The sequence below is a fragment of the Agelaius tricolor genome, unplaced genomic scaffold, assembly GCF_023055355.1.
Source record: "Agelaius tricolor isolate 1412-34295 unplaced genomic scaffold, bAgeTri1.0.p SCAF_8, whole genome shotgun sequence".
Lineage (NCBI taxonomy): Eukaryota > Metazoa > Chordata > Aves > Passeriformes > Icteridae > Agelaius > Agelaius tricolor.
In genome coordinates, this window is record NW_027269268.1 from 10,724,668 (window position 1) to 10,739,310 (window position 14,643).

The 14,643-nt window shown below is 40.7% G+C and overlaps 1 long non-coding RNA gene across 1 annotated transcript in view; it reads right to left on the reverse strand.

Annotated features, from left to right (window-relative positions):
• Positions 1-407: 407 nt before the first annotated feature.
• LOC139592139 (uncharacterized) overlaps positions 408-14,643 on the reverse strand; it is a 41,174-nt gene continuing 26,938 nt past the window's right edge. Inside the window, exons 9-11 of the long non-coding RNA XR_011679910.1 lie at positions 13,769-13,815; positions 10,314-10,395; positions 408-9,026 (exon numbers count right to left, since the gene is read on the reverse strand). This is a non-coding gene — a long non-coding RNA (uncharacterized lncRNA). The remainder of the gene's footprint in view (positions 9,027-10,313; positions 10,396-13,768; positions 13,816-14,643) is intronic.

The following is a 14,643-nucleotide window of genomic DNA, read 5'->3' on the forward strand; positions in this document are numbered from 1 at the left end:
AAATTGCTGTTATAGTTCCCAATTTATGTAATTTTATGTAATTATTATCAAATTGAGACTCAGTATTACATACACATTTTACCTCAACACTGAAGAATGCACATAGCTATAAACTCTGTGCCTGGTTTTCTGTTTCTGATTTGCCTTTTTTTTTCTGGATTATGTGACATAACTTTGAAACAAAGGTAAAATTGTAAAAAACCCCAAACATCTACTTCCCTGATAGAAACCCAAACAAACAAACAAAAAAACCACAAACAAAACCCCCCACAAAACAACAGAGTTGAAAACAGCCTCAGCTCTAGTAACTGATAATTAGTAGCTTATCAGCCATTTTGGCTCTGAAAGTCATTTTGAACACAGAAGTCTGCTAACATTCATGCAGATGTCTCAAAACATAGCAAATAATCGAAAATTGTTCTAAGTAGGTGAAGACAATCAGATTTATTAAAAGGACAAGGGGCACAATATTAATGGTAACTCTGATAATCTCTGCCATATTCAGTGCCCTAGTGATATTATATACTCTTAGCTTTTCCCTGTTCACAAAGGTCTCATTTCACAAATAATAATTATTTATTTATGTCTTTTCATGTTTGGCAGTAGCATTTTCAGGATTTTCCCCATGCTACCAAATATAATATCCTTTGGTAACATTAAATTCCCTTCCTGGAGCAGATTTCCAATAGAACATCAAATATAAACTAACAACAGTGCAGGAAAGCCTCTCCAGGCAGGCAAAAGAACATTGCAGCAGCTTGTCCACGTGATCCTCCTCGTTTCTGTAACTGAGCACATTCATCATCTTGACAGCCATGCTTGAGAGGAGATCTATAGTTTCTCTCTCAGCCACATATCTCTGGAGCACGTGGGATCAGAATGGTTTGGGTTGCAGGGGACTTTTTAAGGTCACCTTGTTGAATCCCCCTGTTAGATCAGGTTGCTCAGAGACTTGTCCAGCCTGACCTTGAACGTTTCCAGGGATTGGCATTTACCACCTCTCTGGGCAATCTGTTCCAGTGTTTCACCACCCTCATTGTAAAAAACTTTTGCCTTGTATCTTACATCTTCCTTATATCTTAGTCTGAATCAATCCTCTTTTAGATTAAAACCATTTAAAGCCAAATTTGTCCTATAGCAACAAGCCCTGTTAAAAGGTCTCCGTATATGACAGCACACAGTTCTCTTCTGCTTTCTAGGATATTACTGACATATGGAATTCATGTGCACCTTTAGCCTGTGGCTGCTCCACTAAATAAACATCTCCCATCAACTTTATTCAGGGTATTTCTACAGATGAAGATTTCATAGAAGGAAAGGAAGGGCCCATATGTCCCTATTTGCACAGCGAGTATAACAAAATACAGAACTGGAGATGAAATTTTCACATAATCCCAGAGGGAGGACTTAAGTCATATTTTCATTAGAAACCCAGAAAAGAATTAATGGGCATGCTCAACTGATATAAAAAACAGTTCAGGGGAGGCTGGCTGTGCTGGGTTCAGGATCTTAATTTCCCTTGAAAATGTGTTTTTCTTGAAACTGAACTTTGTAAAATTGTACTGATTTGGCAAAACACTGCCTGAGAGTGAAAGAATTTTCACAATAATGCAACATGCCACTTTTCATAAGAGCCTAGTTTTAGGTGTTTTATTTAGCAATTTCCTATGGTATAAAGGAATACAGAGTGTTTAAATCGATTTGGTTTCAAGGTCATTTTTCTGTTTAGCATGAAACTTAATTTGGAAATCTGAAAGACCCCAGACAATCAGACTTTGCATTCTCTACCTCACTTCTCCTCAGATGATTTGTGTTATATTTTTCTAGGCTGCTTGCTTTCTTTACATTGATTGGCGAAAATGAGAATTTATAGAAATTGCCCATGTCATGGTTGATAGAAATCACTATGTATGAGGTGCTTAAAAGCCTTTGAAAAAATCTGACTCCAAGTCTCTATGGTATAATGTGGAGATGCATGTAGATAAGATTAATGAACACAAGTTGGGCAGAGAGAAAAACATAATTAGGCTGTTTCTGATGTTTATCAGGGAGGAAGGAGCCATGAATGAAAAGCAGGCATTTAATCAGGGTGGAGAGACGTGCTCATAGCTGTGGCTTGCTGTGAGCAGACCTTGCCCTGCTCCTTTAGGAAGCTGTGTGTCAGGAGCCAGGGAGGAGCAGTGGGAAGGCACAGGGACAGGAGGACCTTATGGAGCACACCTCAGCTCCCTGGCTGCTGTGCCAGCACTCAGCAGCAGGGCTGGCACAGGGCAAGAAGTGGAAACAGAGGGTTTGATGTACCTGACAGTGCCATGAATGCCCCCCTCTCCCACAGAGCTTGGGAAGAGGACACAGGAGCTAAAGCACTGTCATGAACAGTTGTCCTTTTTTAATTGCTGTGGCCCCACTGGGAGTCAGCAGAAGCAGAATGTTGGGTATGCTGGTGTCCCCACTTGGCATCACACTGTGCTGTTGTCACAGCCCCTGGCCAGGTAATCACTAGCACTGACTCCATGATTCACAGGAGGCTGATCAATCTCTCTATTCACTAAGAAACCCATCACCCTCACAGACAGTCACCATACAGGGGGACCCAACTGGTCCTCCAGTCCAAACATTATCACCACTGGCCAATTAAGAAACCAGCCTTTAGTAAACAAATCTCCAAAACACATTCCACATGTTCACAATAGGTGCAGCAAGTGAAGATAAGAATTGCTTATCATTCTTTCCTCTGACCTTCTCACTGCCTTCCCCAGGACAATGCCTGGGAAAGTTGTGCTTCTCTCTGGGGCCAGAGAGCTGCTGCCACACTGTGCCACCCAGACTCTGGGTCATGATTTTTAGGGACTTTTTTTTCAAAAACATGTAGGAAGAGGGGAAAAAAACCCATAAAATTTTCTTCCACTCTGAAAACATCCATCTGTCTTGTCAGCCTGGGGCTGTCCATAACACCCCAAGAAGAGAATGGCAGATTCAGGGTCTTGGAAGGACTCAGTACAGAGCAGAATAGACTGCAGACTACATCAGCTGCAAGGATGGCTCCAGTTAAGTCTCTGACCCAGTGCACAGAAGCTTTTTTAGTATGACAGTAATTGAGCATGGGCAGTTTTCCCAGAGGGGTTGTGGAGTCTCCATCATTGGAGCTTCTCAAAAGCCATCTGGATGTGATGCCAGGCAGCCTGCTTAGCAGGAAGGATTGGATCAGATGACCTCCATGTGTCCCTGCAAGCCTCAGCCACTCTGTGATTTGTGGTTCAATGAGATTATTACTGTTATTCTTGTGTCCACTTGTTGTTTCTCTGTAGATAGCACAGCAGAAGCTCCTTCTTCCAGCCTCTGGGCTGGCTGCTTATATCTGAAGCTGCTCCTAAGGCACAGAGAACCTCTGGTTCAGTAAGATTGTCAAGAAACTGTGACCTCAGAGGCAGCTTGTGGCTTATATCATAATACTGCACTTGATCTAACAGCCTCCTCACTCAGGGGAAAGGAGATAGCATTTTCAATGTGTTTTCACTGAGTATCTATACAGGGTGGCCCAGAGATGGAAGCAGGGCTTGGCTGCTTATTCCCACCACCATAAACTGGAAACAAAATTAGCCTGAGGTGGCTCACACAGATATTATGAAATTGTTATTCACCCTTTAGTGTGAGGCATCTGTTTAACTACAAAATAATTACAAGCAGTAAATTCAAGCAATTTTACATCCTTTAGTTCCATTTCTAGGTTTATACCACCTTAACAACAGCTGTAATGAGTTTTGCCTTCTTGGTCATGCTCAATTTGATAGATGGATGGAAAAAAAGTCTGAGCACTGGAAATGCACATTAACACCACACAACCACTGTGCATAGGGGCACATCCTGGTGGTGCCCAACATAGGTGTATGTTGACTCACAGCATTTTGGGCAGTTCTAGTGCTGCTAACAGATGCCTCATCTTAGCAAGTGAGCAGAGGATGCACTGAGCATCACCCAGGCAGTGTTTCATAATCAAGATTCCCCTGAGATGTGAGGAAGCACTGAGCAGTTTAGGCCATCTCACACTGGTAGGTGGAGGTGGACATTGAGGTTGAAAACCAGCCCATTCCCCCAGGTCCTTCTCCTTTGCCCATTTTCATGAACTGCAAACTGCCATTTAAATGTTCAACTCTTCATCCCCTCAGATGTACCTAGAACAGCTTCAGGAACTGCCACAGCAAATGCAGCCTTAAACACACAGGCAATGAACATCTGGAAAATGTGTGCAAGAATCACTGCACAGCTCTAGATTCACAACACTCTTCCCCCTCACAGAGACCTGCAAGGCTGAGCCTCATCTGGACAGGGCAGGGGCAAGTGCATCCTTTCCAGGAAAGCACATTAGACCAGTAGTGAGGAGGGCAGCAGGAAGATGGATACATTGCACTGTCCCAGCTTTCTGTGGTGCTAGGCACTGAGAGGGATGGCAAAAAGATCTCACTGTTCAGATAATGCACTTTCAAAAGGCTGTACCAAATGCTTACACTGCTTTTTTTTATTCTTCCCAGATACAGCTTGTTTCTTTGAAGACAGCATGGCTCAATTCAGTCCAGGTGTATTTACAGTGGCTTCTCCTGCAACCTCCTTATAACCAGGCTAAAATTGTTCTTTTGTTCCACATTTTCTTTTTCCTAACCAGCCACAGCACCATTGTCCTGGCTTTTAACACTTGTAGCAAACCAGCAATTGCTGCCTGAAGTGCTTTTGTTGTCCATTTGCAAGGGGTGACCTTCCTTTTCTCTGGGCACAAGTCTCCAGATGGAAATGAAATCTTTCACAGTTGAGTGGCTTTCAATACACCAGCAAAGGCAGAGTGAAAAAACTTAGCACTGCTATTAAAGCTGCTCTCTGTAAACAATTACTTGTCTTAATAGGGATTAATATAAGAAATAAGCATTGAAAGAAAGTGAAATCACTGCAAAGTCTGTCTTAGAGCTGTAATTTCTTCCTGCAAATAGATCTGTGAAGCCACTGACTAAGTCAGGCACTCTCCATCAACAGAGTGAGTGCAGAAACAAACTACACTGGTATCCATGGGAAGAAAACCTGTTTGCTTCTTTGTTGTTAATCATGAAGACTGCAAATACATGCAGACATACAGAAAGCATATACTGAAAGGAGTTTGTTGGCTTTTTAGCAAGAGAAAGTTTACATAAGACTTCAACTAAAGGACAAACTAGTGTGTGCAGAACACTAGAACAAATAATAAGCCAGGTAGTAACTTTTATTTGGTGAATTTTAATGCAGTCAGTTCATGAGGAGCCACAGCAATAGAGAACTAACTACTCAGAGATGCACTAGCACAATCAGCTAGATTAAATGCAACCTTTTGAACCACTAATAAGATTAGATTTCAGTGAGCTAATCAATGCAATATTGTGATTACAAGGAGTTAAAATAGATTTTTAGAACAGAAATCAGGCCAGTCATTTAGATGGAATTAATTGTCCACCTTTCCTAGTTTTTACATTTCTTAAAATTCAAGCTCAGTGCTAACAGCTTTACAAAATCCTTTCTTTGTTATGTTCTGTCTATTTGCCATTCACTGGAAACATCTTGTTCAGCCAAGTGAAGTGATTAGTGAAAATCTCATGCTTTGCTGTAATGTGTGGAAAAGGGACAACATCTGGGGAGATGCTTGTCTCATTTTGCTAAGGGACACCAGTCACACAAAGATGCTATAACTGAGCAGCACAGACAAAGGCTTCTTCAAATGCTGAGTGTGGACCCTGCAATCTTGTCTAACTCCACATTCTGGTGACAGTGCTGGCCTGTTTTCTTTCAGAGTCACCTGTGTCTCACCCATCTCAAGATAGAGGCTGTTCACATTCCTCAGCTTCTCCATGGAGCTCTGGAAGTAGCTCTGAGCTTAAGAGATTGCTCTGGAATCAACCAGCACGTCCCACTGAGCTGTGTGGCTTCCCTGCCTGTGGCCAGTCGTGGCACTGCCACCACAGAAGCCACACATGCCACCTGCTATGGGAGCATCTCTGGGTGCTGAGCACCTGGAAGCCACAAACACAGTCCAGGTCATGCAGCACCAATGCTTAGCAATAATTGTTAGCTTATGGATAGCAGCTCATTGGGACAATCATAAAGGCCCACACACATCATCCCCAAACCTGCTCCTTTTGTCCTTTTTACCTCCCCAGCCAGGCTGTCTCCTGACTGCCCACTGCCCTGTGTCCTTTGAGCAGTTTACCTGCCTTTGTTGTTGTTGTTTTTGTGTGGTTTTTTATTGTTGGGGTTTTTTTCTTTTTTTTTTTTTTTTTTTTTTTTAATCTTGTCTCCCTCAGTTTAAATAGTGATTTTTTTTTCCGGTGGTAGAAATCAAATATTGTGCTCTCATCACTGTCATGTTTTCTGAAAAATCCCTTGGCCAGGATTCCTTCTCCTGGGAAGATGAGAAGCCTCAGAGAAAAAACAATAATGCCTCATTTGCTTCTCCCTGTTTTGCTGCTTGGGAATGTGGTCTGGGTATTGTTTACCAACAGGTGCATGTTTGATTGGTTCCATGTGAATTGTTTTTACTTAATGACCAATCACCATCAGCTGTGTCAGACTCTGAGGGGTCAGTCACAAGTTTTTAATTATCATTCTTTGTAGCTTTCTGATGTATCCTTTTTCTATTCTTTAGTATAGTTTTAGTATAGTATTCTCTTATATAATATCAGAAAATAATAAATTAGCCTTCTAAGTACATGGAGTCAGATTCACTCATCTCTCACCATGTCCTGGGGACCCCTGCAAATACCACATGCTCTAAGTGTAAGTTAGATGAAAGCTGTTCCACTTTCTCATCTCTTAAAAAAAACCATGTATCTTGCTTCAATCTGCCATATGCCACTGCTCAAGGCTTTTATTTTTCTCTGTCACATTTCACAATTCTGTGCATTCTGAGGTCAGATGACAGGATGCGATGTTTATGCAATTTGTTTTTTAATGTTTCTCCTTAAAAAAGGCCATTGATTTGCTTTTTGATGCTCATGGTATGTATGGCATTTTGATTCAGTGTTCATTTAAAATAAAAAAATTAAATCTTTGATACCTTGAGCCAGAGCTCTGGGATGGAGAATATCCTATTTCCATCTTTTTTAACCTGTAGAATCTTTTTGACCCAGTTCAATGCTCAACTATTTATGCTCAACTATTAGGTCAGAGAAGCCTCTGCTGCAATCTTAATTGAAAACTGATGCCAACTGTTCTAAATTTAATCTATCTCTTTATACTGTCCCCTTTCTTTTATTTTCCTCTATGAGACTCTTCCAATTTCCTTTGCATGGCTAATATCTGCCTCAGCAGCAGCAACTTTTACTTTATCATTATTCTATAATCTCCTAGTATCCTTTTTAATATCCCCCTAGTGCAAGCTTTATTATCCTTTTTTGCTAAAATAAATAGCAACCAGAATATTATTATTATTATTAAATTTTATAAAGATCATACATTTATAATTTCTGTAAAGAGAACAAGCAGACAAAGGCAATTGAAATAAAAGGTAAATGCCAGATTAGTGTGACATCAGCCTGGTTTTCTCCAAATGACCAATTTCCTTCAACCAAGAGTGCAGGTTAGGAATCCTCTCCCCATACAGGGATGGTCAAGGATTTTGTATTGTTCCTCAAAGCAGAAAGGTTGGAATGGCTTTCTTTGCTCTCCTTGACATGCATTTATGCATAGGTCAAACAAGAGCAGTTACTGGTAAATCACAGAAGCTCAATATGCATTGTGAGCAAAATTCACACTTTTCCATCTTGAGCAGCTTCATGGTAGAATAAAACACTGCCTGCAAAAGGCATATTCAGATAATTTTGTTGTTCTCTTGTGAACTCTTTGTAATAACTGCAGAGGAAAATAGCACATTTACAGAAAATAATGGTATTACATTGATGCTGTCAAAAGAGCTACAAAAGATCTGACAAAGGTTGAATAAGCCATTGAAATGCAATTTTTCTTCTATGTTACCTGTTCAAAATGCAAATTTCACTTGGTTAGTTTTACATTTGTGACACACCTTCTGCCTGGAAATGTAATTTGCTTAAGAGGTAGTTAACTTCTTAGTGAAAAACAGAAATTTACACAGAAGTCTCTGAGTGAAATGGATCTATTTACTTCCAAATATGGACTTATTTTTTATTTTGCATTTGTGCAAGCATTTCAGGTAGTTCTCATGTCTGTTCAAAAAGGATTTAAAGACTCCTCTTATTTCTTTTTAATGTATTTTTTTTCTCAGACTTTTATTTTAAGGTTAGAAGGACCTCTATAACCTTTATTGCTTAACCAAAACATATTAAAAAAAAAAAAAAAAAGAAACTACATAAGTTTTCCTGTGTTCTCTTCTGGTTTTCAAGCAATGAAAAAAACCCCCAGGTAACTTGTTCCTGTTGATCCAAGTACAATGCATGACAAGAGGGCACAGCTTGAGTACAGGACCATACTAATAATTTTGGAAGCACGATATGCAGAAAACCAAGGAGGGTCTGAGTCCATACCCCAGACTGTCTGCTCTTAATTTGAGCCATGCAGAGTTTTGCCACTTGTCATTGTCAGACCTGGCAGCCCAAATGCACAAGTTCATGCACTTACACCAAATTACAGCTTCAAAAAAAACCTCGAGGGACCTGAGTAGTCTGGCCATGGTACAAACATGGAGAGGGCAACAAGCACTGGTACTCAATCAGCTTGCTATTTTGTTTCCTGCTTCTGAACAATGGAAAGCAATCAAGAAAGCACTTCTGGTTTTCTATGGATGAAAAATGAATCCGGTATCACATCAGAAAAGACACCATCAGCTCTAGCAGGGTCTGCTATCACAATTTTGTCATCAGCACATCTGGCTGGCAGGTGAGTACAGGAATGATGGTGAAGCAGAGGACAATAGTTTTCTACAAAGAAACAGCAACTATTTCTACTTATGCCCATATCTTTTTGTTTCACTGCAGTCTTCTGAGCAAGTACTCGGGAATTCGCTTTTCTCAAAATGGCACAGAAGAAGCAGATCACTCCTTCAAAGATGAAAAGAAACAGTTCTTCACAATTCTCATCTACCAATTTTATGAAGAAGGATTTATATGTCAACAAATTTCTTCTTTTTCCTTTATTTTTTTTAAACAGGTCACAAAGAAATCAGGTTAGAAGGTTTAGCCAAATGTATCAGCTGCACATTGCATCATACTGCTCTGTTCAGACATTTTTGTTTCCTTTTCTCTTCTGTTCTTACTTCTCTTCCATTCCTCTCTCACTGCATAGAAATTTTCTTTCTCAGTGTATTTTTGCTTGAAGTTTTACATGCCTGCAAGCAGCCTATGAGCAAAAAAATTGAAAGAGCATAGCTTATCTAGCTAGCAAAATGAAACCTAGAAGAGGCTAGGATTTCTCCTCAGGAAAATTGCAGAATGGTAGCTGCTACAAAATGGAGAATGCTGTTTAAACTACTGGACTGTACTGGCAACAAATCAGGCACCAACCAGTTATAAATTAATTTCACTTGGATGTTTTGAGGGTTCAGTGCTGAGTCTGAGCTTCCAGAATAGTCTTCCAACAGGAACATGAGGATAATTCACCAGAGTGGTATTAAAACAGTGTTTATTACTGCTATGCTAAAAGGTTTATCCTGGAGAGTTGTAACACCAAATGACTGGAGGTCCTCTCCAGATCTATTAGCTCACGTTACCAGCTGCCCAGTTCCTTTTCCTGTGCTGAAATTTCCTATGACTCTACATGAAAATTCATGTACTCAAACAGAAAAGACAAATAAAAGCCTCCACACTCTGTGCAGCCTTGAACTGGCCACATGCACCAGCCACCTCAGTCACAAGGTGGAACTGCTGGTAACTCTCCAGTGTAGCAGCACTTTGTTCTCCCTAGGTCTGCTTTTCAAAAAATAAAATGCATGAATTACACTAAAATGCAACATTTGCAACATATTTTCAATGAATTTCAAACTAAGGCAAGAACACCCCAAAACTATCAAGTAGGGGCTTGACTGAACATGCATGAGGCAGCTGGTGTGGTACTTAATGGTGACTGACCCAGCATGAAGCAGGTATGGGCTCAGAGCTATGCCTGAACTCATCTGATGGATGTTTCTTTTTGGTTCCACGTCCACCAGCCCAGTACTCCTCTGGCTTTTTACATGTCACACCTGTGTGTGAAGTAGAAAGCTCTTGGAGAGTCCCCATCTATGAAAATAAACCCTCCCTCAGAAGAAAGAGAGTGATTTTCTCTCTTCAGCATCACCCACTTTAGCAGCAGCTGAATATGTATGTAATTTTTCATTAAAGTTCTATTACCTTTGGAAATCTGTAAAGCTCCTGGACAGGTTGTTTTGAAGACAACTGAAGGTCATATATTTTGGTTGATGGCTGGAATGTGCTGGAAGAATCAAGTGTCAAATCAGGCTCTGAAACATAAACTTATTTTGAATTTTTGCTTTTTACTGAGAACATATGTTTGGGGAGATGCCCTGAGGCCAAATCCTGCCTTATCCTTAGATTTGCATGCTTTTATATATTCAGACAATTAAACCATAAACTCTCAAGGTAACAGGGAAATCATCACTATTGGACTAGAATATTAAATATCAGTCTTGGTTAGTTGGTAGCTGAGGATACAGCTCAAGCTTAGTTTTATGTTGGTACACTTACTTCTGCCTGTTTTCTCACTGTATTTGTGTGTGCTTTATTTTCCATTTGCCACGATGCCCATCAACTTTCACAGGAGTTGCCACTGTTATTAATAGGTGGGTGATGATAAATTGTGTAACTCTGTCACTTTTGATTATACTTTACCCTTCACAAATGGAGCTAATAAATGCTGACCTCCTAAGTCCTGTCCCTATTCACTGGCTCAAGGTAAACAGCCTTTTCCTTAACACTTTTTGTCAAAGCCTTTCTGACATGCTTCACACACAAAGTACGTTGCTGCCTTTCTTGAAACAAGAAAATCTTTGCTGCAAAGTTAGAACAACCTTGATTTTTTTTTCCCTGCTAAGATTACACTCCTTGCAGGTACTGCTTCCCTTTGAATGGTTTGCTCTGACTTCTGAAGTGATTTTACAAGGTCTTCTTTATCTCTTCATCCCAGACTAATTCATTACAAATGTCTACAGCCTGTCTGGGACCTTGTCAGTGCTCATACTGCAGTGCCTGTCCCAGGTGCTGCCATTGCAGTTTGCTGTGTGTCAGGCAGCTGTTTCACACCCTCCACACCCCTGGCAATCTTTCTGCAGTGATCTGCTGAATATTGCTGACCACCAGGTTAGACTGGCTCTAGTTAATGCCAGCCATTTTTTGCTTGGCTCATTGCTGATACTTATTACAAGATAACAGGGATTATCATCAGCAGAAACCTTTGCTCTGGTCACAATGTCATACAGTAAAACCTTCCTAGCACTATGGTTTTCCTTCCATATACTGGTAATCTCTCAGGTTGGACAGATGAGGTGGTGAGCACCCTTTAAAAGTGACACACCCTTTAAAAGAGCTGTCTGTAAACATGTACTTCTATAGTCTAGCAAGAAAAATTACCTGCTTATCTAAAGGAAGATATAAACTTTTATCCCACCAGTACATGTGAAATAACTTTTTTTGTGGTGGATAGACATCAACCCATTCATATTTACAGTATCTCTGTGTTAATGGCATAGTTAATGTCACAGCTTTCCTCCAAATATTTCACAAAGTCCTTGACATCAGAGCAGATCAATATCTATGTGTCAGCTCCTTCTCTTCAATGAGGAAATGTCCATCTAACCCACCTGTCCTAAACATTACAGCAAGAGAAACGAGTCCAGATTTCATGGCCTTAAGAGGCAGCTGTCAAGCAAATCCTGGTGTGTACAAACCTGCTCCCATTTCAATGGCGCTGGCAGGCAAAGCCAAACCTCCCAAGGATCCTGTTTCTCTGTGTGCTAAGCTGACAAAGACTTTAACACAACCAACAATGATGGCATGCCACCCAGTCTGATTGTTTTACTCAAGGTTACCCCCCAAAGTAAGGGTCTAGACAGGGGAAACATTGCAAATTTTAGATTCCTTAACAGCACTGACAGCCTGAGTCATGTTTTCCAAAGGAGGGAGAATCAAAGCTGGGCTGTGCAGTGACTCAAAACCATTTTCAGATGAGTAGCCCTTGGCTGTACTTCAGATGACACATGCAGCCTACTGAAGCAAGCACAGCCACCAGAAGAGGCAATCCTGCCCCTCTCCCCAGTTGTTTGTTTCCACACTGCTTCCTTGTGCTAACACAAGCTTTTCTGTGAATATTCTGCAGTACTGGGAAGACTTAAAAAGAAATCTTTTCATTTGGTTTGGGCAAGGCTATTTTGCAGCTCCCAGAGTCTCACCTGTCACCTGACTGCACAAAGATTTGTGCTAGCCCAAAGATGAGGCAGGTTTGAGGCCACAGAAACTACAGCCTTCCTAGCCGTAGTAATCTGCACAGACTTTCAAAAGCCAAATAATCCACCAGCTGTGTTGTGTCAGCAATGCTGTTTCTCCAGGTGAGGGTTGCAGGCCCTGTTCCATGACACAGCCATGCAATACTGTACCTTTGGTCTTTGTACCTTTGGTTTTTCCAGAAGAAAACTACCACGAGTAAGTGATGTGCCAACAGCAAAACAGCCAGAGTCACGGGTCTGTTAACAGCTCAAATGACAGTTTCTCTGCACATTAAAATGAGATTTTCTAACATGTGTGTAATTTCACAGAGTAGTCCTAATTGCTTTTTATGCAGGTTGGTGTTTCTGTTCTTGAAACTTTACCTGGTAGGAGCCCCTTTTAGGAGAAAACAGGGAAAAAAAAAAAAGAAATAAAAGGAACTTTGTAATCTCATTGCTGAACAGCTATTTCGTTCTGGTTTTGCTCTGTCTTTTCCATTCCTTGGTGTTCCAGCAGTAAGAGAGCAAAACCCAATTACACCTGAAGTAAAGCTGTGAAATGAAAACAACTGAGAAAGCAAAATAGAGAACAGCAAGTGGTGCAGGAGAGCACATCTGGCTCTGCCCAGGGAACACAAGCCACTTTGTTAGGCTCATGATGACTGGGCAATTGAGCAGCCAAAACTACCTTAAAATGACAGCCTGTGGGTGCTGTTAAGAGCAGAAAGTGCCCTTCTGTGTGCAATGACTTGATCTCCTCCTGGAGGGGGTGGGATGTCTGTGTGCATGGGTGCTGCAGTCACTGGTCCAGTGCCAGTGAAACCAAAGAGTGGAAAGGACACTGCTTACAGGGGAACCCCAACAGGTGCTTCAGACTGGATGATGCTGTCATTTTAGGGACCTGAATTGCATTCTGTCTCAATTCAAATACAAGATTGTACCCAACAGAACAATGTGCCTAATGAATTCAACTGCAGCTACTTGCATCCTTACAAAATTAAGGTGAAATAAGGAGAGGCAATATTGTTTTGTTGAGTCTAGTGTTCAGCTGTTTAAATAATCTAACTTGCTGAATAAACTACATGCAGGAGTTTTTGGAGGTTTTTGTTTTGATTTTTTAAAATAATTTTGGGATTTCGTTTTGTATTTTGTTTTGGTTTTTAAATTTTTGGTTGTAAATAATTTTTTTCCTCAACTACTAAACCTCTGTAATGTTTGGAGACAGATCTTGAGAAAAGTGCCCTAATGCAAGACAAGCTATGATGTGCTGGTGACCTTCACCAGCTCCCTGGAGCCTCCCTGAGTGTGTGATCATCCATTCATTTAGCAGATTCACTCTTCATCATGGACAGGGTTCATCCCACTCACCTTTAATCATGAAGGTATCTCACAGAAGCCATTTCTCTTGTCTTATTCTGTATGAAGGTAAAAAAGTAGTCTCCAGTTAGTTATAGAAACCAGAATTGTAAGCAGAAACAGAGGAGAGTGTAGTTAAGCAAACACTTAAAGCTCTTTTAATTCAGTAGAGGTTGTTTTGTAGTTATTAATCTTTGAAATTTAATGCTCTGATTACTTTAAGACTTGCAATTTATTGAATGAAAAATAATCTGGTTTTTTTGTTACTTTTATATATTGAGTTCATTAACTGCCATTGAAATAATGCAGGACTGTTGTCATCTTATTGCAGAGCTCCCACACCTTCTCAGTGATTTCTGACTCCTTCTTCTCAAAGTAACCAACAAATTCCAACTGCCTTCCTAGCACAAGCAACACACTCCAGTTCTCCAACCCTCTCCTCACCCAGCCAACCCACTCTTTTGTAGCGCTCAGCTTCTTACTGGACACAGCTGTGCCCTCTTAAGGGCAGGCCTGTTCCTAATCCTTGGTGATTGGTACAGCTGCATCTCCTCAGGTGTGAGACTGCCTTCTGCACTATCTTTATTTTCTTACATTCTATCCCTCCACACAGGACTTACAGAACTAAGAAGTACATGCACAAATTACAGTACTATGCAGATTACTTGAAAAGCCATGGCTCTTTCCTCACCGCTCCCTCTCTGTCTATTTTCATGTATATAACCAGACTTTTGACCACCAACATTCCTTGTTTGTGCCTCTAGGCAATGAATGGATGCACCTCTCTTTCAAGCAATAATATTCTTTACAGGTGATGGTTTCTTAGTTCATTTGAGTCTAGAATTAATCTCTTGCAAGAGTATCTTTCTTTTGTTTAGCTCTGCACA